Source organism: Nipponia nippon, unplaced genomic scaffold (genome assembly GCF_047370975.1).
Source record: "Nipponia nippon isolate SJK-2023a ecotype South Korea unplaced genomic scaffold, ASM4737097v1 scaffold_6, whole genome shotgun sequence".
Classification (NCBI taxonomy): domain Eukaryota; kingdom Metazoa; phylum Chordata; class Aves; order Pelecaniformes; family Threskiornithidae; genus Nipponia; species Nipponia nippon.
In genome coordinates, this window is record NW_028262380.1 from 38109419 (window position 1) to 38135623 (window position 26205).

Genomic DNA, 26205 nt, shown 5'->3' on the forward strand with positions numbered 1-26205 from the left:
TGCTACATTTTTAAGTTGATATTCAACTACCTTCCAGCTTGTAGGAAAGTTTGACTCAATAAGAATGTGAATCTTTAAAGTATTACTTCATATGAAGGGTGACCAGGGGTAAGAAAAATTTTGTAGAAGGTGCCGTACAACTCCTGCTGTCTGTAAAGTAGGGATTAGACTAAAATAATCTTCAAAGTTTTCCTGCAAAATATTTTCCAATTGAACGGAATGAATGTGCATTGTGAACTCCTGTTTATGAAGAAAGCAAGCTTTCAAAAGTGCTAAAACTACTTCTGCAAACAGACAAAGTTACTGCAAAATGGTAAGGGAGAAAATTCTGAAAGGTAGAAAATTCAATGCTTCATTTTATTTTGCTGTTATAGACTTTAGGACAAGCTAAACATTCAAACTCTTCTCTAAAAACAAGCTTTCTGCCTTTTATATGGGTTTCACTGACAGCTGGGGTAAAAAGAGTTGTTTTAATTAAAACTCTACTCTAGGGAAGATCTTGTAGAACTAGCATCTGTAGCTGGCCTGATGAATCTCCAGTAAACAAACAGACAGGGTGTTTTAGTACAGGCGTCAGTGTTGTAGAGGATTACAAAAAGCAATTTTGCTGGCATTTCTGAATATTCTGAATATGAAGCAGTACCATTTTAAACAAAACTACATCTAAAAAGCAACCATTTCAGGAAAACCAAATACAACCGAAGTAAAAGCTGCCCTACCTGTATACTTGTTAAGAACATTTCAAATTGTACAGGTATAGTTTATTCATCTGTATCTCCTAACACATTTTGCACTCATGTGACTCATACCAACATCAGGTTTAATAGACGCAATAACAGAAAACCAAATCTGAAGACATTTTTCTGAGGGTAAAACAGTACTTTGGAAACACTAGCACTTTTTCTCAGCTTGAAGTATTCTTACATGAGAGCTGGCATTTAGTAAAAAAACCTCCAGTTTAGACCATGATGAGACAGTTGCATTAAAAAAAGACATGCATATATATTAAAAAAAAAATAAATGGCATATCGGGAAGAAAAATTGGGAAAATGATGGCTTAAGAGAGTCACAGATTCTACCACTGGTATCAGATACTGTCATGTACTACGAATTTCATAATAGTAGTTATGGCATAAAGAGTATTTACTGTCTTTTCTACTCGGTCTTGAGCTGCTGATGTTCTTAGAATTTTGCATTTTCAGTATGGTTCAGTTCATAATTCTCATACTTTGAAATTGTTTAATGCTGGACTTGTAGTCAGTGTTTACATCACCTTGCATCCTCACAAGAAAGATTTTTTTTTTTTTAAAGAACTATAATATAACGTAACTTCCAGTATGAAGAATTACAAGCCACTTCAAAACTAAGGGTCTTGATAATACATACCAACCAATATAGACAAATTGAACAATACTACATGCAGCACGCTTCTTGAGAGACCCAAGGATCTATATGTGTAAAATCTGATTACAGGATCTGAGCCTGAATATAGGAAAACATTGCAGTGTAGCATCTTCAGACTCCAAGACAGAAATCATCTGGCACAATACACAGACAGTAGAAGGTAGAGCACCAGAAAAATACGCTAATGGTACGGAAATGTCATAGCACATTCAGTATTCAAACAAAATGGCTTTTTTTTTTTTAATTTAAAAGCACAATCTCTCCAAAAGCATTACTAGTAAAGGAGTAAAAGGTAAGAGTAAAGATTAAAAGGTAGTTTGACCATGCTGGAATTCAAACACAACTTCTGTTTTTCAATATCAACAATAAAACATCATAGCACACAATACAAGAAAAGTATTTGATAAAATACTATATCTATTCACTGTAGCTATTTATGCAGAATTTGGGAGGAACATGGTTCCAAATAATAGTGTTCCTATCACTATATCCTCTATTAGTGTAAAGCTCATTAGATATAAGGCACATTGTAAGTGATATACTGTGCTTAAAATTCCACACAAAGATTTCCTAAAACATTAGGGATGCTCAGGCTCTAAACTTACAGAAGGTATATATTTGGTCGTATTAGAACTTTTTTGAAACAGGTGTGATGTGGTTAGACTATAAAGGTTGATGGTAGATTAATCTAGACATGCTTGCAATATCAAAGTCTAAGATTTTTCCCACCATTATTGATGCTGTAAAACATGAACTAAATAGTTTCATTATAGTGAATACCATTGGACCTCAAAGTTGAAAATAAATATTGTTATAATCAGGAAGCAAGAATCATTGATACCTGCTGCTTTGACAAATATTTTATTTCTTCCAATCCTTTTCTTCATTCTTTAATGTAAACACAATGCATTCATGTATGTATGTTTGCTTGCTGTAATATTAGAACAAAGAAACAGTCAGATTATCCTTTTTACTATTATTTTCAAAGGTCTGTGTCCAGGATTTTTCCATGTATTTTTGTCTGACACTGCACTGCTTTAGATTGAGAAATCGTTCCTTAAATAAATACAAATATTTATGAACATATTACCTTTGGTTCAGTGGAAGCCCTTTTCCTCTTCCGCTTAACAGTATATTTTCCTCTTGTGTCTAAATAAGATTATCCACTTTGAAAAGTACTCAAGATTACTTATTGAAGGGTATAGTTACCTCCTAATTTACCATAAATATGTTTCATAGTACCTGTCAAACTATGTTTTTTCTCCAATGGCTTTGGAAGGGAGGCACTGCAATGAAAAAATCATCATGGAGTTCTATACATATAGCTTTGGTAGGTAGTATTTTCTTTTATATATAAAACAACCCACCACTAAAAGTTTATCGTCACTCTATATTTATGACCTCTAGCAAAAATTGGAAATATGTAACACCTATACCTACTGTAGGTCTTTTAACCTAAGAGCATTTTACAGACACATAAGATGATGATGTCTAATTTTACACAGCAAGACATAAAATGTTTCTGAAAAATTCCTGTATAAACCACAGTTTGTCAAAAAAAAATATCAGCTGCTCAATACTTATATTTTCTTTTTGTTTAGTCTTATTTCATATTATCATCAATTGTACATCACAGCTTTTGGAAGCTCCCATACTTGGTCACGAAACCTTAACTGTGGCAATTTTAAAGAAGATTCTTGCTTTGCAAACAAAGTACACTAGGGAAATGAGAAATACACGTACTAGCCTTTTGCCTTTCAGTTAAAATACAACAGTTTCTATTCTAAGTATATGGAAAGGGTACTGATATCTTTCCAACTTTTAACCAACTGAAAATACTTGTTCCTGTCACATAAAAACATTATGAACTCTTCCTCTGCCAATACACTACTATGCCTACCTATGAATTTTGGTAAAATTAGTAAAGCAAAAAGCAGTTGATTAGATATTTCATTATTATAAATAAGAACAAAAGGAAGTTTAGATGGAGAAAACCAAATTCAGTGATTTTTATGTTTTGCATGCTTACCAATGCTAAAACACGTAAAAGATAATAGCAACAGTTTTCCAAACAAGAGAGGAATATATATGTGTATATATATATATGCATCCATGGGTGTATGCATGTGCATTTTATGCTTGTATATCATTTTACAGTGTTTAAACGCATTGTTCCTATTTTCAGTCTATGAAAATCCAAGGCATGAGCACTGGGATAATGGAAGTGACTGCTAGATGCCTGCAGTAATCAGTCTCTATAATTTCCACAGGCCACTCAGAAGGTGTCCTAAGAGTTCAAATCCCCATTTGCTGCCCCCCCTTCTTACATCCCTGTCCCCCAAATTAGAATAAAGCAAACCATGAAAAGAAAAAGATTGAACTGCAAATAAACCATGATTATGATTACACTACAGAGGGGAGAGAAGGGGAGAGAAGAGGTGGGAGAATGACATCAGAGACCAGATTTCATCCTGGAGCCTTTTCTTGGGGGGGGGGGGGGGGGGCGGGGAAAAGAGAGAGAAGAAAAGATATTATTAAAGCTGAAATCATAGCTGATGTGTCTCAGAATTGCTAAGAGAGATGGAGAAAATAGAGCTCTTAGTCAACCCTAAGATCTGGGCATCACTTCTTAGAATGTTGTACTCAAGAAATATTATATACCTATATTTTAATACAGCTTCCCATAGAACATTTCCAAAGAATGTTATATTCATGGGCTTACCATCACATAATATTTACTTTGAGGAATCCTCTTGACAGCCTTTCCATACTTTTAGTTCAGTCACAGCTATTAGCTTCTTTGGGTACAAATTAAGAAATAAATGTCTTCACCATTGAGTAACTTACATTGCACTGTAAATCTCATCACTACCTCAAAAAAAAAAATAGACTGTTCATGTTTGACTCAATCTGATATTTTACAAAAGGCTCAACCTGACATCTTATACAATTATGTACCATTTCAGACAGCAAACACAACACTACATTACAGCTGTAATGCTGTCTGCAACACAAGCAGAAATAAATTGAATGTAAGCAGAAGGGAAAGCATACTGTCCTTTAGATTAAGCATAATAAATCACAACCAAAGGTAAGCATTTCCAAAGTATTGTCCAAGTATTGTAATTTTTGTATCAATGCAGCATAAATCTGTTGCAACACAAAAGTTGCCTCCCCCCCAACACTTAATTAGTAATACAGGGAACCCAACATTTCTAGAGTATTAATTTTAAAACTCTATTCAGATGAATGAGCATATTTTCATTCTGATGTTTACCTACCAAAACTTTCTCTTTTTTTGTGACTACACACATATGCTATGTACATAAAATGGATAGGTATGACGAACACAAAACCAGCACAGGATGAAAGGCAGTGAATTACAATGAATGCAAGACACTACTCATTCTGTCCCACTCAAATTTACAGAACATTATGTTGTCCCCATGTCTTTATACCATGTATGTATGTATGTTAGCTCTGCACTGAAGGTCTTTTATGAAGGTATATGTTCATCCTGCCTACACCTAGCCAGGAGACAGCAGTCAAAAAAATGTGTTCGAGCTGTAGTTCTATAACCATTAATACTGGATCTGTGCACAGCAATACAGATTTTATTTGTATTAGACATCAGAACACAACCACATTTTTCCCTCAAATTAGATGGTGCAGACAATATAGGCCCTGCGATAGCTTTATGCTCTACACTGGTTACATGACAGCTATAGTAGAACAGATAATAGTCAATCTGGCATAAAGCCTGACAATAACGTTAACTTGTCAAAATTCCCAGAAAACTGTTGCGTTAGCAGAATATGTTTGTACTGGCTCAGTGCTTACCATCACGTAGCTGCAACTTTCTTGATTAGAAGAAGCAGCCCTAAAGCCATATTCAGTCTGCTGTTGAACCATGGCCTTGAAACAGCTTACTGCAATTGGAGCGCAGCACTGTGAGCTGCAGCTTGCTCATGTTGAGCCAGTTTGCACAGACACCCAGCTGTTCTGCCTGCCATCCACGGAGGCTGAACCACACAGAAAGCAAAGACTTAAAGTAGGAGCAATAACTTACTTCTTGTGGCTCTTAATTTGTGTTAACACAAAGCACATTACAGGTAATTTCACAGGTAGCATGTATACAATTGTTTTACTGCTTGGCTTTCTTGAGTTACAGCAATGTACGTAATTTACCCTGAAAGTTTAGCTGTGCAGAAATTGAGGCTAAGGAAACAGTAAACAAATGAACATTTATTACACCTCCCAAAATAAGTTGCTTTTCACTACATAAACCCAACACAAACTACTAGTGTGGCATGCTTATCTAAAAGGGAAAGACCCTTTCCTTTTCAAATATTACAGATCCTACAACTAGCCCTGAAAATTCCTTTCTTAAATTTCATAGCTTCACATATAAAGCTGTGAATAAGCTTATCTTGCATATACTGGAAAGAAATGCCTATTTTTTACAGCACTTCATTTCAAAAGTACAAAACACTTTTCAAAGGGTAGGAGCACAGATCTCCCAAGGAATTTGATTATATTTCAGTACAATACATGGACTTTAAATCAGTGACAAAACACAGATAAAACCAAGTCCAAGACTCGGCCGTCCCAAGACACTAGTTCATCAGAAGCCTATGCTCCCATTCATAAAACACAATTCATCCAAGAACCACGGATTAAAGGAATAATGAGTAATATCACAATGAGAAATCAATTCTAGTCTTTTCTAGCTATGAAATTACTTTCTAATTTTTTGGGTGTTAACTTTTAAATATAGAATTACATCACCATAAATAAAGTACTTCAATATTAATTTAGAATAAACATATTTTACATACACTTTCATGCACACACATGGATTGGGATCCCTGAGAAAGAACAAGCATAGAGGTAGAGCAGTTGCTTAATAAAAAGAAATTTCCCAGTGGCTGTTTTAAAGAACGTGATCCCAATTTGGAATATGACCATTTTTTTCAAGCCCAGCTAATAGGCTCCCATTTAACTTGCCTTGTTTCTATTATTTAGTACCAGCACTTTGTTCTCTTGGCTTTAATAGTCCCAAAAGTCACAATTACTTTGCGAGTAATTACTAGCATTCCCTGTAATATTAACATCATGCAAGTTCCCAGAATAATAGATTCCCCCAGAGCTGAAGTCCCTACTTGCTATGACCAGTGTATCCAAAAAGCCTTTCCTTGCCTCATCATGGTTTGAGAGCTGCAGGCTGAATTCAGGAGTTGCCATGCAGCGCTTTTGAAAGGCTGCACTCTTGGGAACATCCCCTATCCCCCTAAAAGTGCAGGTTGCATAGAACAGACTAGAGAAAGGGTACTCGCATTCCTAACAGTGGACGCATCCCACTCCAGACAGAGGCTGAAGCCTTCAAATAAAACCCTATACCGACTCATACTTACTAATAGTTCAAAGGAAGGAAATAGCAGAGTTGTTTTAAAGGCAAACACAGCAGAAATGATTTCCCCAAACCAAGACCAATAGCAAAGTACAAGAACCTAATCAAACACCATTAGTTTCACAGCATAACAAGAACAGAGGCAGTTGAAACTTGTCAGTGAGCAGACATTTCTGACCATACATATTCCGAAATGCACGTTTCCGTCCCACAGAAACCTCTCTTAGGCATGCCCACATCACCTATTACACTGACCTAAACGCCACAGCTCATTAGGCTATTATGATTTGATAACATGTCTGCATTCATACTGATAAGTGGAAATCCACATCTCTAAACACAAAATAGTACTATATCTTTAAGGTGAAGCAGTATTTATTTTCTTCAACTTGGGGAAGTGAAGCATTGGGGAGAAAAAAAAAGGAAAAGTCTTCACACAACTCTCAAATACTGCACAAAAAGCCTGAGTTAGCATATCCTGTGGGGTTTTTTTGTTTGTTTTAATGAATTTTAGCAGTACACACACAGAAACTGCCAACAAGTTCACACAAATAGGCTCTTCAGTGCTGGTCATTTAGTTTGTCTTCACTAAGGACCTGCTGCACTAAGGACCAATTAATTTGCTTAAAGTCAGGGAATGCATGGCTGCTTGAAGGATTCTCTCCACCTCTTCAGTAAAGCACCTTATTAAGGATGAAGCCCATAAGCTACAACACACAGCATGGGCACAGCCTCAAAAGGGCAGGGGTGGGGGAGTGGTTTGTTTTGGGGTTCTTGTTTGTTTTAAAAAGTTGTTTTGCATCAGAGATGAATGAACTCGTAAACCCTCAATTCATTCACTTTCTAGAGAAGCAGCATACATTTGGAAATTACATGGCAAACAGCTCAAAAGAAAATCAGAAACACTAATTACAAAACTGACAGTTTTAAGGATTAACATTGTGTGTCTAGATCAGCTCCACTGTACGTTAAGCAATGCACATTGCATTAGCGGAAATACTTGTTACCCACAGAGGTTGAGTCAGAACACAGTTTAGCATTACTTAGGATATTTTTGGCAGTCCCATATTTCATAAAATTTAGACTTCTTTCCTCCCTCATCCCTCCCAGCCCCACCAAAGGATGATACATGGTACAGAAAGAAGTATTTTATGTTGTTTCACCAAAGAAAGTGACCCTTAATCTCTTACTAGCAGAATTCTGAAGCAATTTTTATGAATTAGTATAAAACACTAGCAACTCTCTCATATTAAAATATTTTTCATAGTTTTTAAAAAAGTCACCTCAGATTTTTAGACTCAGTCTTCACAGTGATAAAAATTCTTTAAAACATATCACAGAAGTTGTTCTGCAGAAAATCTGGAGCAATAGCTCTAAGATGCATGAAGAACTGCATTCAGCTCTATGAAGTAAGACTATAGCACTTACACACTTAAAGACAACTTATCAGCATTATTAACTATTTAATTTTTTCATCAAAAAAGAGAGGTCAAAGTATTTTTAAATTTTACTTCGCAAAAACTATACTACTGCAATGTGCATAACCATTAATAATTACATCCATGTAGATTAACCATTAAGAATTATATCCATGTAGATTAATAAGAAAATGAATATATGAAAATATGACAATACTCCTGAATAGATGTTTCTTTAGAACTTCTGTTGTATTGTTAAAAAACGAGAACCAACCTAACACTCCTTCTGCACAGCTAAGTTACAAAAAAATAGTTCTTATTGTTCCTGATTTTGAAAGGTAATGAGCACTAACTTGAGCTCCTGATTTTTTTCTAATGCAGAATCTGTGCCTTTTTGTAGCAATCTGCATGTGAATCACTTAAAAATATTCAGCTTCATTTAATCTGACAGCTCAATAATTTACATGTTGATTGTTCTCACTTCCAATACTTGGAATTTAGCAACACCTCCATATTCCTACTTACATATTCTTACTTTAACAAACTTAAACACATTTAAGTCGAATTTAATGGAATCAGTTTTCAAGTTCAATTAAGTTTTAAGAAAGTGATCTGAAAATCTGCACAATTTATTGTTAAGTGAATCGCATAAGGGGAGTGTATTTTAACGAAGAGAATTCCCAAGCTTACCTTGGCTTGCAAAGTGTCACAAATTTTAAAATATAATATGGTCCTGAAAGCTTTGCATATATTTCCAAAAGTCATTCTAGCTTGGGTAATAACTAATCTCCAGTATGTTAAGTCTGCTTTGGTTTCAGAATACACAGTCTCTGAAAGTCTTCCTCACTGGATATGAAATACTGATTTTTTTTTTTTTTTCCCATATATCATGTTTTTATCAGTGCAATCTCTCTAACTGAAAAGACTACCTTTCTGTAAATCCCAGAAATTCTCAAGCAACAGAGCTGCTGCATAGCCAAGAGCTATAACTGGAAGAGGAAACCAGTGGGTTGGGTTGAAATATCCACCACAAGTCTTGGAGTAATCTGCAGCCTGAAGCCACCCCAAGAGTAAAAAAGGGATCTGGAGAAACCAAAGACTTCAGTGAATTCTGAATAGTGATAGATGGAAGACCAGTGGCAGAGCTACTACACAACAAAAGAAACTGTGAATAAAACTATATCCTTATTTCTCCTCCTTTTCAAACTGACCAGGTTGCAACACTGTCATACCCATGTCTAACCATTAGACAGCTGTAGCTAGAGAACATAATAATTGATTTCTTGGAGGAGAAAGCCAGCCTCTGCTTCAATGCTTTGATTCTTTACATAGATCCATGTGAAATTGCTCTGATAAAGCTTTTTCAGAATTTTTTTTTTTTTGCCAGTTCCTCTTGTATTCCTTACAGCCTTCAGAAAGAAGCTGTAAGATTCTAGAATTATCTTTTTCTCCCCCATCCACCTATAGATCACACTTTCACAGAGTTCACTGCACATTAAAAAACAGAGAATAAATGCAAGGAAGAAAAAACTAAGATACTATATAGAATATTAATTCATACAAGCTTTTTTTCTAGTCACGCAAGCTTGGAATCTTTCAAGACAATAAAAAAGTTGAAATTTTGTATCCAAAACAAGCCAGGAAGAGAGCAGAAGTTTAATTTAACTATACTTAGGTATTTTTCTGTAGGAAGGACCGCTTCAACATTAAAACTATGAAGAGCAATATGACTCCTTGGGGAATTTTTGTGAAACAATTTAGAACTGAGAGAGCAATTATTTATGAACATGTGCCTCATTGCTCCTTGAATCATTTCTACTAGTATATAGTTACCCCAAGATTCCCAGAACACTTCAGCTGATAAAGAAAAATACTCCGCCCATGAGAAAAAAAAAAAAAACACTACACCATATTATACCTCTTAGTTTTCTCATTTGAATGTAGTTTCTAATTGTCCTGGAAATCATTTTTCTCATGCCTGTTTGCATATGCTACATTGTAAGACCTGCTTCCAAGTCTAGTGGAGTGAATTGATTGTTGGAAATCCTTGAACGTGTCAAAGAACTACAAAAGGATGCAAAAGCACTTATTTAATCCTGTGTAATAAACATGAACATGGGACTACCCAAGCATGGAATGCAGGTTATTTTAAAAGCTTAAGTCTCAATAAAGAAAAAAGTGTTTCCTGATTTCATAGAAGACTACCTCAAAATATCAGTTTAAACAACAGATTATACTAATCTAGAACAGATTTTTTTTTAATATAATTGCAGTACAGAACACACCTATAAGACATCTATATTGCATTTGTACTGATCTTTATAATACTTGCCTTACAGTATTTTGAGTTTAGGTGAAAACATATTTCTCCCTCTTGTTGCAGGTGCAGGTACCTGATTTTGCAGCTTTTCTCCCACTAATACCCACACATCCAAATATAGTTTCTTCATGTACTAGAACCCCCAGCAGTCTGGTGACTTGAAATGCCTTTAAAGATATTTCATTCAAATTTCAGCTACTGCTTTCCTTCCAACTTGGTTTTAAAGAAAACCTACATTTAAACAGTAGAAACAAATAACTTTTGTAGTTTCTCAGTTTTGAGTAAAACTAGAAGTCTATATACACTGAAGAAAAAATAAATTTGTCATTTTGGGGAATTATCCTTTGTGTATATATGTTCCGTAAAAATCTAACTAATGAGATCAAATCTATTTAAACTCTGACATTTCATTCATCACAAAACTCATAATTAATCCACTAGACTTCGCATAAGTCTGAATCTTTAGTGTTTTTGTAATGCCCAACATGAGATATGGAAGCAGGGAGATGGGCTCAGGAATGTTTCAACGGGGGTTCAAGTCACAGTTGAAGCAATATAAGCACTATTTTGCTGGCTGAGCCTCGATGATCATGTAAGCTGTTGCAATAACTAGTACTGGACAACACCAGCTAAAAGAACAAATATGAAAATGAGGACAAGTCCCAGTTAAGAGGTGATAACCACTAATAGTGGCTCCCCTTCAGATTCTATCATCCTGAGATGGTCTTTATCTATGTAAATCCACTGCCTTGCTGAACCATAATGCCACCTTGTTAATCATGAGGAAGGAGAAACAGATTGCTCTATACATCACTTGCAAGCCTAGACATGTCCACTTAAACTGTTGAAAAAACATTCACAATAGTTCCTTGACAACTTTGAGAACAGGTCTACGCTTGCTGTATTGTAAACATCAGTCTCCTCATAAATAGGTTTGAGAGATGTACAAATGATAAATTTTCCCATTCAGTACACCAATTGACCAGTAAGATAAATGAAACAAAGATAACTTCAGTGGATGTGTAATGTAACTTGTAATAGTCAAAATAAAATACCCACACATTACTTTTCACTTTATCTGAAAGAGACTCATTTAATTCTACAGTAAGTGGGTTTGTTTGGTTTTTTACAGTAAGCCTTTAAATCTTTTAAACTGGATGATAAATCCCAAGTGAACATTTCATTCAGAATAAAAATCAGAAGGCTGTCAAAATGAAGCATTTTCTCAATAACTATTTGCAAAAGAAAAGCTAGGCAGTTTACTACTCTCTTCCCTTCCCTGTAAACAGTACCAGCTCATAGGATCAAATCAGCTTGTGATGGGGACCTCATATTTCCGTAGACTTTGTATTTAACTTAGCTCTTTATGCAAAGAGCCTATACTATTTCTTTGTTTTTTAATTCCATCAGCGGAGCTTGTTTAAACTGGGACACTGAAATCAGATGTAATCCTCAGACAGCAATGAAATACTTTGTAAAAAAACTCTTCCCAGTTTACTTTCATGTTTTGATAAGCATTGAAGCAGTTAATGCTGCCTCAGTTATCAGCTTTTTGCATTAATCCTCCATAGAATTCCATATACTTGGGGTGAAAATTCTGCCCTTAGCAACATGTTTGTCTCCCGAGAGCTTTTCCCCTCTGCCTGACAATTAGCTTTTCGTTCTGTGAAGCTGAAGCAGCTTTCTGTTCTTGGTAACTCCTGTTGTTTTGCATTGAAATACTTTGGGAGTTTGTTAGTAGTTTTCCCATGTGGATAATATTTTTAAGTTATTTGGTATACACAGATCTTCTTCACCTCAGAAAGAGGTGAAGTGGCTTATTAGTCAATATAGAAAATACTGAAAGCTCATGGATATAAAGCAGACAGCTGTACCATAAAAGCATATATTAGGCATTGCATTGCTGATATCTCATTTCCACAAAGACTGTGAAATATGGGTAGGAAACGGGCTGACATGAATCCATTTGCAAGAAGAGAAAGTCACAAAAGTGGGAAACTGTCTATTTAACCCATTCTACAAGATTCAATTTTCAAAATCCCATACCAGAGCTCACATAAATTTTCATTTAGACAATTATCTTAAGACAAATTCACACAACATGCTTTAGACAAAAAGTACAATTGTTCTTTAGAAGATTAACGTATTCAAAACTGAATCAACACACAAACAGTAACCAGAAGTTTAAAAAAATAACCACCAAAAAAATCCCTATCTTAAGACCCAAGGTGAATTTGGTTCAATAGATAAGTTGACTGATAACGCTAAAACTGTAAGGTGTAATGCAATTACTGTATCACTATGCCCTGGGTAAATGTTGATGCAGTAATTATGTAATCACAAAAGGGAAAGATTTGTGTCCCAAGGCTGCTTATTCCAAGTAGACCATCTTACAGTGAGTTCAGGCTAGTTTACTATAGTTACAATAAGAGTCAATGGCAGAAATACTGAACCCCCCCCCCCCCCAAACCCCACAACTCTCAATGCTCAGCTAAAATTACTGTTCCTCTATGTATTTTAGAAGACTGTCAGCATTTTGTAGTCTACTTTTCTAATATTTGTCTTAAGGCACTTATTTGATTTCCTTAACTCTAGAAACAAAATGCAAACTAAGAAGCCAACAAGCATTTGTAGATTATGTATATTAATAAAGAATCTATTTTAAAGATAACCCAGCATCTAGTGTTACCTCTGTAGAAGGTTTCAGGTATGGTAAGTTATAAAGCATTATTGAACACATACTAGTGGTACTGTAACCCCAAACTCAGTCATTAAGCGTTAGAGAAGGCACACTGCCTGATTTAAACCACTACCAACAAAAATCTTGTTAACAAACTAATAATTAAAGGATATTCTAAAAACAAGTTTTCTTGTGCTAAAAGCTTAAAGTCAATACAAACAAGAACAAGAAAAAAATACTTTATGAATAGCTCAGCTGAAACTGTAATGCTTTTGGAAAATATAAGCAGTACTTGGTTTGCTATTTACATTCATGTGTAGGTATTCAGATTAACTTTCATTGATATCTGTATGCATATGATGTTGATAAGCAGCATCTTATGGAAAAACTCCATTACTTGTCGTCAAAGATCCAGTACTACTCACCAGCTCAGTAATGTAAGGTCATTCTAATTACCTTCTCCGCACTTTATTCTCCCCTCTGTGGCCCTAGTAATCATGAGGACTCTTTGAAATGCTGATGCAGCATTATACTGATTTATTTTGAAATATGCTATATGTAATACTAATCATTGGAACCGCATATTGGATATTTGCTGAGGTAATTTTTAAAATTATTAGGCTACATACTATGAACAAGGCAATCGCACAAATTTGTATGCTACATAAGCAGTATTTCCTGTTACTAGCAGCAGAGAAGGTTATAAATAGTTTCTAAGAAGTCCAGCTGTTGGACTAGTTTGTTAAATAAATAAATCAGCCTCTAGTGACTGCAGGGGATATACTCATGCCTCAGTGAAGTTAAGGACCTCAGTGCAGAGTAAGTGCTAGGAGCTCTCCAGGCAAAGCCACCATTTGGTACTTCCCATCCCATGCTTTGTACTACACTATGTCAAGTCAACTAGCTTTTATAATTCCCTGACTTGATAGGCTACTCTATTCATTTGACATAACACCACCTTCTTCTGTACTAAAGGGTAAAGTGCACTCTACCAAATTAAAATCATAAAAATATTCCCCACTTCGAAAAAGGGGAGAAATTGTAGACTGTTCTGCATACACCTCTTAGGATGCTTGAGGGAAAGCATTGTCAGATGATCTGAAAAGACCAAAATCTCGTAATTTAACTCAACATTGTGGCTAATGGCTGAGCATCAGAAATGACAACTAACACACACTGTAGCATCATTCCCATAATTGCCACTCTATAACAAAGGGCTTCCAGAAGGGAAGCAGCAATTAAAATGTATTTTTACTACAGCAATCTGAAATAATGTTTTTTATTTTTTTTTTCTATGGTGATATTCATGTGCAGTGAATCAAAGGTCTGCCTTGCCCAGCAAATTATTCCCCCCTCCAAACTCCCCAAAAACTTCGCCCAAAGTGGATGCCTGGGAAGCATATAACAGAAAATATATATCATCCTTGCCTCAGTGCTTTCCCACCAGCCATTTTCATTGAGAGCCTTCCCTGAACTGGTAATGTGGGGGTTTGGGTGTGGGGTTTTTTTTTTGTTATGTCACAGTTCTTAAGGCAAAGTTTCTTTTATGCAAATCAGAACATGATAATGGAAGCAGAAAGTTATGTTAATTTCAAATTTTATAGTTAATATTGTGAGTGTAATATATTTGTGTCCCATTCAATTTTGCAGCCAGCAGCAGCTTTTATGGTACAACATGTAGGGCTCTCCACAACAAAGTCTTTCAAAAGTTTTCACTGATTTATATGTTCCAGTCTCCATTTCTATGACAAGGAGGATAATATTTTATGCTAGATCAGAATAAGTTTATTTGTAATAGCAAATCACTTTCATACATAAAAATATGAGCAAGAACATTAAAAAATATGACTTTATTATTATTTACATACAAGGTTTGGAGACCAGTATCTGTCAGATATGCATACAGAAATCTTCCTCCTGCTCTCTCTCTACTAAAACTCTAGCCACCAACCAAAATTTTTATTTTATTTGTTGTATCAAAGCTCTGTGGTAGCTTAATTACATCTTATTTCAAGATAAGTCAAATGAATTATATTTCACATCAGTCTATTTGACACAGATTTCCCTGTAACAGAGCAGCTCATTTCCCCCTAATGAGGAAAAGGTTCCCTTGCTAGGAGAGTGACAGCCTGCTCAACTTTAGCCAGGACCTAGGCATACAGCCTCTCAGAAGCACTTTAAAACCTCAAGCCTTACCCCTCATCTCCTGTGTGATCAGAAGGACAGCTGTAATAATCAAATAATCAAAGCTTAGGACAACCCTCCTACATAGGACATTTGCACCTAATGAAGGTGCTGGCATCTAGCCCAAGTCACATGCAGAAAGCCAGTTGCATGACTAGTTATCCTGGTTTCGGCTGGGATAGAGTTAATTTTCTTCCTAGTAGCAGGTATAGTGCTGTGTTTTGGATTTAGGACTAGAATAATGTTGATAACACACTGATGGTTTAGTTGCTAAGCAGTGCTTACACTAAATCAAGGACTTTTTAGCTTCCCATGCTCTGCCAGGTGCACAAGAAGCTGGGAGGGGGCACAGCCAGGACAGCTGACCCAGACTGGCCAAAGGGCTATGCCATGCCATATGACATCATGCTCAGTATATAAAATGGGGGGAGCTGGCTGGGAGGGGGGGACTGCTGCTCAGGGACAGGCTGGGCATCAGTCAGAAGGTAGTGAGCAATTGTATCGCGCATCACTTGTTTTGTATATTACTACTGCTTTATTTTATTTCAATTATTAAACTGTTCTTACCTCAACCGATGAGTTTTTTTACTTTTGCTCTTCAGATTCTCTCCCCCATCCCCCCAGGAGGGTAAGCAAGCAAGTGGCTGTGTGGTGCTTAGTTGCTGACTGGGGTTAAACCCTGACACTAAACATGTATATTCATCAGAACATCAAAAGACACAGAAGCGCTCACACAGTGGACTATTTTGCTTATAGGAGTGGACCTATTTTCAGTGAAATGAAAATAAAAGTGAAAAGGCTTTACAAAAGAATGAGCTGCAAGAACAATTCATCTAGTCTCTCATTCATTCCCTGTCTATTTGAAAGAATTTCAGTTAAAAAAAAGAAAAAAGAGGCAGCAAAGAATGGTCTGTGGATTGACAGATCTGATTCAGTCTTCAGGTCACAGATGGTCATTATCTAGTCTAGAGGCACCTACACCTGTAAATCTTTTTAGGTAATGATCATGCAAAAATGCATGTTGTGACTGATCTGTACCAATGCACTATTGGTAAACAGACAGATATTATCTCACTTTCTACAACTATCATCTGCCAAAGTCCATGTGTGTGTATATGTACACACAAAGTATGTTTTATACATGCCAGATGAAGTCCTCAGTGTTTGGTTTATCTTTGCTAGAGTTAACTGAACAAAGTAGAAGAGAATCAGCTAAAAATTTTATTTCCATTAGAATATGAACTCAATTAATTCTCCTAAGACTGATAACACTTTATTCTCAAACAAGAATATAAGTCTCTTCTCATACGCTTGAACACTCACTATCCCATTAAGTTCCAGGCAACAAATGAACAACTTTTTGAAGGAAACTATACCAGTGGCTAAAATAATCAAGGTATACATGAAAGTGGTAAAACAGAGGAGAATAAGACAGAAAAGATATTACTACAATTCTGATATTTAGGCCAACTGATCTTCTAAGAGTATCTTTTATGCTTTCATTTTCTTTGAACTGCCAACACCAGCTTTTTGTTTGTTCTTCCAGTTTAATGTGTTCTGTGCTAGCTGAAGAGCTTTTAGTTATGACCCTCATTTGTGAAAGTTACCCTTGAAAGCATGTCTCCCAGACTATCATCATCATTTTGATTCCATGCTAACAATGCTTCTTTTATGCAAAAAAGCTAAAACCCCCAAATCTACACACATCATGTGCTTATCTCAAAGCTCATCTGGTTGAATAGCATGACAGGCTCTTTTTCAGTTATTGCTCTACAAAAGTCTCATTTATGTGAATTGGAGTACACTAGTTATTTTACATCTGAAAGTAAAATAAAAGTGTGTCTCCAAAATGACTTAATTTAACCTAATATAGAAAGTTTGTATTTAAGTATGGCAGTGTTCCTTTTGAAGACCTGGGTTTCTGCACTCCAGGTCTACCTGTAACAGGCTTTTGAACTGTGCAAGCACCATAAATAGATGGGTTACTCTGGAAGACAGAGGGAAAAAGCATTCCGCAGAAACAAACTACTAATGGATTATCCAGTTTCCCAGTATTTTAGAGATGTAAAATTGAGGGAGAAGCACATTTGTGTCAACACCTTGATATACATAAACATTAGCTCTTCATAAGCGAAATAAACTTTTTAATTTCTTATTGGCAGTCAATTTTGTACTATTAAAAAAGGAACAAAACCCCACACAATTTTTCCCCCTCTGATTCAGGATGAGTTGAGAATGTGGAGAGCTCTTTCCACATTTTACCAAAGATAACCTACCAAATCACTAGATAGGGGAAAGACCAAAAAACCACACAAACACAACTGGTAGGTGTACATTAAAAAAGAAATCATAACAACAGCCATTAGAAAGATCAGAATTGCCAGAACTTCAGAACACAGAGGATACAAGAAGGAATAAAAAGTTTACTTGATTAATTTTACTAGCATAATGCAACAATGGTGGATAGCACCCTTAGCGCAAATTCTGTCTTTGCACGTTTCCCTTTCCAGGGGATACAGCAAATTTGTCCATTCAAATATTTAAAACATTTTTTAATATTATACTCCCATTGATCATCAAACTTCCAAGAAGGCATCTAAACCCACTCATTTTTAGAGACTTTGATTACAAGTATAATCTATTGCTTTCCCTTCATATTTGAATATAAGCCTACTAATTCAATCAAACCCAACTACTTACAGTGTTGCGTCACATACTGAAAATGCAATATCCCTTCTACTAATCAGCTTTCTCCAGTGAAACAATGAGTATGCATAAGAATAGTAACCTTAAGAAATAGTTGGATAATGGGCTCCCTGTTGCTCGTCTCCTTGAAGTCATAGGGTATTTCTACACAGGCAAGAAATATAGCTGAATACAGAAAACACAAATAAAAGTTACCCCTAGTCAGGGGAACAATCCTCAAAGGGTCTTTTTAAACAACATGGATTAGAATAGCTGAGATTTCAAGATAAACTACACTTGGGCCTCTAGATATACTAAGAATTGAGGAAAGAAGACAACAGAGTTGCTTCACTACCTATTATTTTGGTCTATATGTTGGACACTAGAATATATTCCTGAAAAGTCACCCAAAATATTTACACATAATAGGATTTTTTTAAAAACCAAATTTGTTTACTGAAAATGAAGCGAGCACATTTCAGCATAATGTTTAGGAAAGCAATTCAGTCCTCCCTTTTTATCCAAGTGATAGAACTGCAAGCGATTAAGCAAAAATGTATCTTCCTACCCAAGATCAAATCCTGTCTCTTAAGCAATTCCTGTGAACCTTTAAAATTCATTTGCCTGTATGCTGGAACAAAATATCATCTCTGCAAGAGCAGATATTTTCTTCTTTGACATTTCTTCACTGCTTACTTGAGAGGCAAGTGATATGCCTTGGCTCAATAATATCATACCATGTGGGGACAAACATATTGTCCTGTTAAAAATAAATGCTGGTATTCAACAACAACAAAAAATACAGTTTACCACAAAGCTCTAAAATGAAAACCTAATCCTTCCTATTGATTTTTTTTGCAACTCAAGTCCCAAGTTTTCTTCAGAAGAGACCCAACTGCTTGAGCAGAGTCATGGTGGGTTTTTGTGCCCCCAGACACCCCGGGCTCATTTCAACTGCACAAATTAAAAAAGAAAAAAAAAAAAAAAACACAAAAAAACCAAACCTGAACACCCTCAGCATATTTCAAACAAATAGTATCATGTGATGTAGAAAGCCTATTTTTCCCCACATAGGTCACACTGCCATCAGGAAGCAAATTTAAACAAGTTTGTGATGATCAGGAGAAACACAGTTTGCATTTATGTACATACTTAAACAGAATCCTTCAAAAGTTCTCTTCTGCTTTCAAGTACAACAGACCACTAGCAATGAATAAAAAAAGCTAAAAAACCCTCACTCTATAAAAAGAAATTGATGCAGGAAAGGTTATGACGTGTTTCCTAAGGTGCTGCATCCTACATTAGCCAAAGATTTTCATGTTGCACATTAAAGCTGATTTTTGCCCTGCCCCCCACCCCAAGATCACTCACTCTTCCTTTACTTAAAATAGCGAACAACTGATTCAACATCTGTACTAATTTATATTTACACCAATATTGCTGAACATAAGTTGATTTAAGAATACTCAGTATACCTCTTTATTAAAACATCTAAGTAGATTTTTATCTTAATTCATTGTACCACAACTTGTGGGGGTAGAAGATTGGTACAATTGTTTTTGATAACTCTCACATAAAGATTAGTTTAGGAAAAGAGGTAGAAACTTAATACCAAGTTCAAAAACAAATAATCAAAAATAAACTTAATAATACAGTTTCGTAATGACACTGATTGTAGTATTTGGAGGGGTCTCTAACAGGGCTTACTCTTATGATCTTGCCCAGACATTGCCCCAAGCTTTGATGTCTTGAGGGCAGAAACAGCCTCTAGCAGCATCACACACTGCTTCTCAGTGCAAGACTGCCTGTCTCCCTCCCACAATCCTTATTCAATGTCTAATGGAAACTGAAGCCAAACTGGAAGCTAATAAAAGATATAAACTTCCCAAATCAATCCCTTGGTGATAAACACAGCAACTGGTATGCATTTACTTTTGTATTCAGTTGTACAACAAGTATGTGTTTAAAATTCATTTACAAAGGATATAAAGTCTTAATGTGCATAGTAATTTCACATTGCATTGTTTTGCACAGAGACTGTTAAAAGCTATTGAGAAGAATAATGGCTTCATGAAAGACAATGAAGACTTTTTTTAAAGTGATTGATGATGCATGTGTCCAGTGCTTTTTTTTAAGCCCGGCTACAAAACCCAAATGCAATAACCTGGACATAGCTTAGCATGATCCAGTTTTGTACCTTTGTTTATTCTATCAGAACACTGACACTCATTCTGCTCCTAACATAACAATTTTCTTCTTTCCAGGTACCCTGTCACCCATTAAAACATAGTAAAACTTCTTGTCAAGGTATAGTAACTCTTCCATTTTCATTTCTAATAATTTTAATAACTTCAAAAAAATTGTTTCATAAACACAATTTCTGTATTTAATGAAAGCACTGAGAATTATAGCCAACTGAAATAGAGCCTCCTACTTCAATTTGGTTTTCCTTTTTGTGAAAGATAACTAAACATTCTGAATAAGAACCATTTGATCCACTGGGAGAACCTACTTATAGCGTCCCAGCATTGGCCATAGCTGGTAGTCATAACGGCTTTCCAGAACACATTAAGAATAAACATCAAAGACTTATAAGAAAACTTCTGCATAAAAAAATGTTATATAACATACATAAACACTTACTGTTACTTCTCTGCTGTAGAATCTATGTTCTCAATGAAAGCATGAAGTTAAGAGTTTGAAGTTATTGCCTGTTAAGAAGTCAAAACAACATGAATATGTTAATTTAATATACACTAAACTTTGAATTGCAACAGCTAATAAGAATGTTTTCATACCATAAATAAGAAATATGCCCACAATAAGGTTTATGTTTCTTTTTTTTCCCATGAATTAAGAATCACAAATGCAGGACAAGTGGAAATTATGTCTTAATAGAGACACTGTCACAGAATGAGCTAAGAAATGCCACCTTGGGACCTCAGAAAAAAATTCAGGAAGTGCACAAACAAAAACCTAATGAAATGAAAAACAAGCTCTAACTCATTCTAGTACTCCAGCAGTAGACACAAATTATTACAATAAGAACATATTCTCTTATTACTTGCAAAGTAAAATTCCAAGAATAGGAGCAGATAATAATGATATGCATTGGACACAGCTCTGCTTCTTAAAACATTGAAACCAAGGTGATGGTATCTCCAGTTTATCACTTATTCCATTAGTCTTATCAAATGTATCAGGTCTGAGAAAAATTTAAATCTGATCACATTGCCAATATAGAATACAATCTTACATCTAGAACCAGTGATTAAATAGCACAAAATAGGTTCTCTTACATTGTCATATTCCAATTTTGACATAAAAAGGAGTATTGCTACAGCAGAAAGAAATAAGCAGAAAACCAAAACAAAAATCATTTTTTATCATTTGCTTATCTTACAGGTAATTCTACTTCTATTTTCCCTTCCTTATATAGAAATACCAATTTCTAGTAACTGAAATAGGAAACAACATGAATTGTATTACACATTGACAAAGTCAGGCCTTTAAGATCCATCAAAGTAGTTAAGCCCACAGATAACTGTGTCCTAATACATAAAGTGTCTCTGAATTCTTAATGTGACTCCTTACATGCTACAGTAATATGAAAAATCCATGTGCCCTCAGCTATTGAGATCCTAAAATTATAGATGCAATATAAAGATGAAAGTTGTCATTCTGGACTAAAATGTTCTTTCAAAATAAATATGTATTTACACCCTTATTTTCAAGTATTGTTCCATTTTCCCCCTTCCACATGCAAGTTCTAGGATTATTTAACTAGAATTATGTTTTATTTTAAACTCCACCAACACGTTACAGACTTCATATAACATGAAAGCTGAAAGGCGAGACAGTTATCCTGCAACAAACATCTTATTTGCACGTTTATCAAGAACATAATTGAGATAGAACTCTATATTTCATTTCATCTGGCCTCCAGATCAAAATGGGGAAAAACGTAAATTATATCAGGAGAGCTTTGGATGAAAGACTGCAATGGAGTTTAGACCAGAAGAACTCTGGGCGAGAGTCAGGATAATTGCATGATAAGAAGTAATAAATGAAAGTCAAGTTGTTCAGCAATAAAGTAATGAAATTAAAACTTGCGTTTTCTTTTAACGTATTTTCCACTATGAGAAAACCTAGAAACAGCTTCCAAAGTGAAAGCCCATTTTGCCCATTTCAAATGCTAGGATTATGAGGAATTAGTCTCCTAAAACACAGGAGAAGTGAAGTAATCTTATTTTCTTGTACAAGTTGAAAAACATGTAATATATAACTCACATCATACACAATGTTTTTTTCCAGTATTACTCAGGAATATTCATTCAAATCATGCAACTGAAACAATTTAAAGATCACTGTTTCCAGATTTGCTAGGTCATTAAAATAGGAGATATTCTGATACAGGTTGAAATTCCTGAATGCAAGATAAACAGTCTCTGTCTCTCAAAGTTTAGTGTTTGTTTGGGGTGTTGGTTTTGTTGTTTTTTTTTTCTTTGTTTGTTTAATATTCTCATTTAGCAGAGTTAATTATTGTTGTGAAGCAAGAACCAGATTTAATTTGACATGAATGAACAAAGGATAACCTTAGTTCTTTATAATATTAGCATTACCTGTAACAGAATTCTTTGGTTTCTCTCAAGTCTTCCATTGCTAAAGATACATATATATTTATATACATTTTAATTAGCAAGTCTTTATTAACAAAACAAGAACAATAAAGCCTAGAAACTCGGCATGACCCACTGGTAAAAATAATGTTTTCAGTTTTTAATTGTTTGTTATTCTACTTAAACCTTGGATCCCAAATAAAAGCTTTCTGCTTGAATAGGAGCAGGGTGACATCAAAACTGTGCTAAGCAGACATTAAAAAACATGCTTGGAAATTAAACACTTTTCAGTACCTGGTAAACATCAGTTTACTGCCTTGAACAGGAATATTAATAAGCTACCTTGCAAAGATGCTTATCCCAGAAGAGACGCCCAACATTAATCTCCTAAACTCAACTTGTTCAAAGTTGATACCTGTGAACATCTCTCCTGCTAACCCAGTGGCAGGGAAAAATGGAGCTCTGCTTACACTCCTGCGCTGACAAGCTGCAGACCTGCAGCAGGTGTGAAAGCAAAGCAACCACATGACTTTGATATTCACAAATATCTTTTACTCTATTGATTAAGGAAAGCCACTGCTAAAGCTTCCCTTGTTTACCTGTCTCAGTACTCTGGGCCAGTGCACATAGTTACTCGGCTCTTTGGACTGCATTATACACTTGACTATGACATACGGATAGCTGCCTTATTATATAAAATGAAAATAAAAAAGCTCACAGCCAGGAATTCCATGAGCTATATACAGTGACAAACAATATATAAATCCAACAGACATTAAAAGCATCCAAGTGGTATCCACCTGGGACTGACTCCATGTGGTATAAGGGCCCAACTACAAGATACAAACAGTTAAAGTAGGATTAGACACATCCAATGTGTCCCATGTTGGTTTACCCTATCACAGTGCCAGGAAGAGAGTAGACAATCTTAAAAGTAATACTTAAAATTGCACACAAGGACTAGAAGACACACCACCCACAAGCAGAAGCTCAATCTATTTTGCTTACCAATGAGAAAATTAAGAGAAAAAGAATAGTAACATGAGAAGAGATGGCTCTCTAACCTTGGTAATATGCTTAAAAGATTATTGTCTAGAAATAGAAGCTAAATAAAGGTTAAAAACTGTATCCAACATAAACAGGATTAATAATCACTGGAATGATTAATCAAGATATTGAGAAGATTCTCCATCCATCTGGAGCTTACATCAAGACGAGATCTTTTCTCAAAGGTAAGCTTCAATTCAATCTCACTGCTAGGACTTCTTGTGGGAGATACTCCAGGTACTCTGATGTGATAATCACATGGGCCATTTTGTCTTTACTTAACACACCTCTGCCAATTAATGACAAGTGTTACCACATGACAGTTCTGTGTAGAGCTGTGAAAATAAACCCCCAAAGCCCACAACTCTTCACCTGCAATCCACCAGTGTTTAAACATTGTAAAATTAATGGTACTAACACATTTCCAATTTGTCTTCATTCATCTCCGAAACCCTTTGCTTAAGCAGCAAGTATATTTCAACTCTTCCATTTTAGTTTCTGTAAGATATGGAAGTTCTGTTTTGCTCTCTGTGGCTGTCAAAGGCCATTTCTGTGCACCTCTGAACACAAGCATATATGTGAAAAAGAGCCATCAATTGCTCTGAGACCATGTCTGGACTCTTATTTTTCTACTTATACAGAAAATTTGAGTTCTACACCAAGGGCAGTACTAAATGAACAAGGGCACATTTTTAAGACACTTTATCTTAACATTACTGAACATAGGCACAAATTCTTATCTTGCATGTAGGTGAGTGAACTAACTATTTAGCAACTAGAGGAACAAAAACAAAGCTTAGCTACAATAAAATGTAGTAAACATGAGGATCTGTACATAGATTATGGAATCATAGTTAAAATTAAATTTTTACATTACATATGCACGATTAAGAAATACATCTGAGGTTAAAAATACCCAGATCACTCCTGTAAGCTAAATTTTCTAAGCTGTTGTGTTTAAAATATGGGTGGATCATAAGGCTGTAAAGTTGTGCGTTTTTTTTTACCCCACAGTAATTGCTAGTTCTTCAAAGTTGACTGTAAGTATTACATTTTTCCTTTCCCCTTTTAGAAAAAACAATAGAACAGTCAACTCAAAAAGTTGGTTGCTAGGCCAAGGATATCTGCTCAAAAATCTGTTAAAGTAGAAATGTTCTATTTACTTCTTTGTTTGAATTATTTTCCATAAGTTTTATAGATCTTTCTGTTTAAAGAGAAAAGATAGTCATCAGTACATTTTGTTCCTTGAGTGTTTTCTTTCTTTTTTTGTTTCATTAAATAAGTAAGTGTGGATGGGTATTTTTCTTTTGGGTCAGGTGAAAGGAGAGGTAAAAGCATAACCAAAAAAATGTATACACAATTGAGATGTGGGCAAGATTTAAGAAAAAAGCCAAATACTTAACTTCAGAGCTAGAATTTGTTCTTTTTATATCAAATCAAATCTATATTGTACACATCTTACAGTGCAACAAATCTGAATGTTTGATCACTATAACTCACTAGCAGTCAAAAACTACAACACAAAAACATTGGTGGAGTTCACATGCAGTTTTATGTGTTTTCTCCAAAAACTGAAAGTAAGTTATCATCAACTAAAAAGGCAAACCAAAACACAAAGTTAGAGGCTGATCTGTAAGAATTACACTTCCAATTTTACAAGCCATATCCTCCAAAATAATTGCTTTTCACAACTAATCACAATGGAATCTGTGCAACAGAAAGCCATGTGAATATTGAAGGCCTGTCTGCTTTGAAGAAAGAAATTGGAGATCACGTATTCCAAAGCAATTAATTATCACCATATCTAGTTAGTAGTGAGCTACATTTATTCTTTTTGAACCTTTGTTTCACAAATGGCTCTTGCATACCTTAATGTGGAATGTGAAGTGCAACGTAAGACTTGCAACTTGCTGGTAGAGATGCAGCAAGGAGCGATTTACTGGCTAGTCAAGTAGAGTTAATGGCATCTCTAGAATAGAAAGATACACACATCTGTAAGAGGCTGAAGCAATGTTTATTTTAATTAAATGGCCAGATTATTTCCAGGACAGAAACCAATATAAAGAGAGGACTTAAACTGAAAAACTGAACTTGTCCATGAGGTTTGGGCTGACTGAAGAGGAAAACTGGCTCAAACCCCTCACTGCCTCTTGTCCAAAAGGGAAAGCAGGACCCCTGGAGATGAGAAAGGACACTTTCAACTATATCAAAACCACTTCTTGATTTGTACACTTTATAAGCTTTGTAACTAACTTGTCTATTTGGAATCTGATTAAAAAGTACTCTCATTTTCTCTCAACATGCCTGGAGTTAAACTAATCCCATAACAACCACACGAACAGCAAGACTTTCCTCACCTAGGGCAGCTGTAAATCTGCAGATTACGGCAAGTGAGCCCATTGAGAAGTGTCCTACCCATCAAGCACACCTTCCACTTT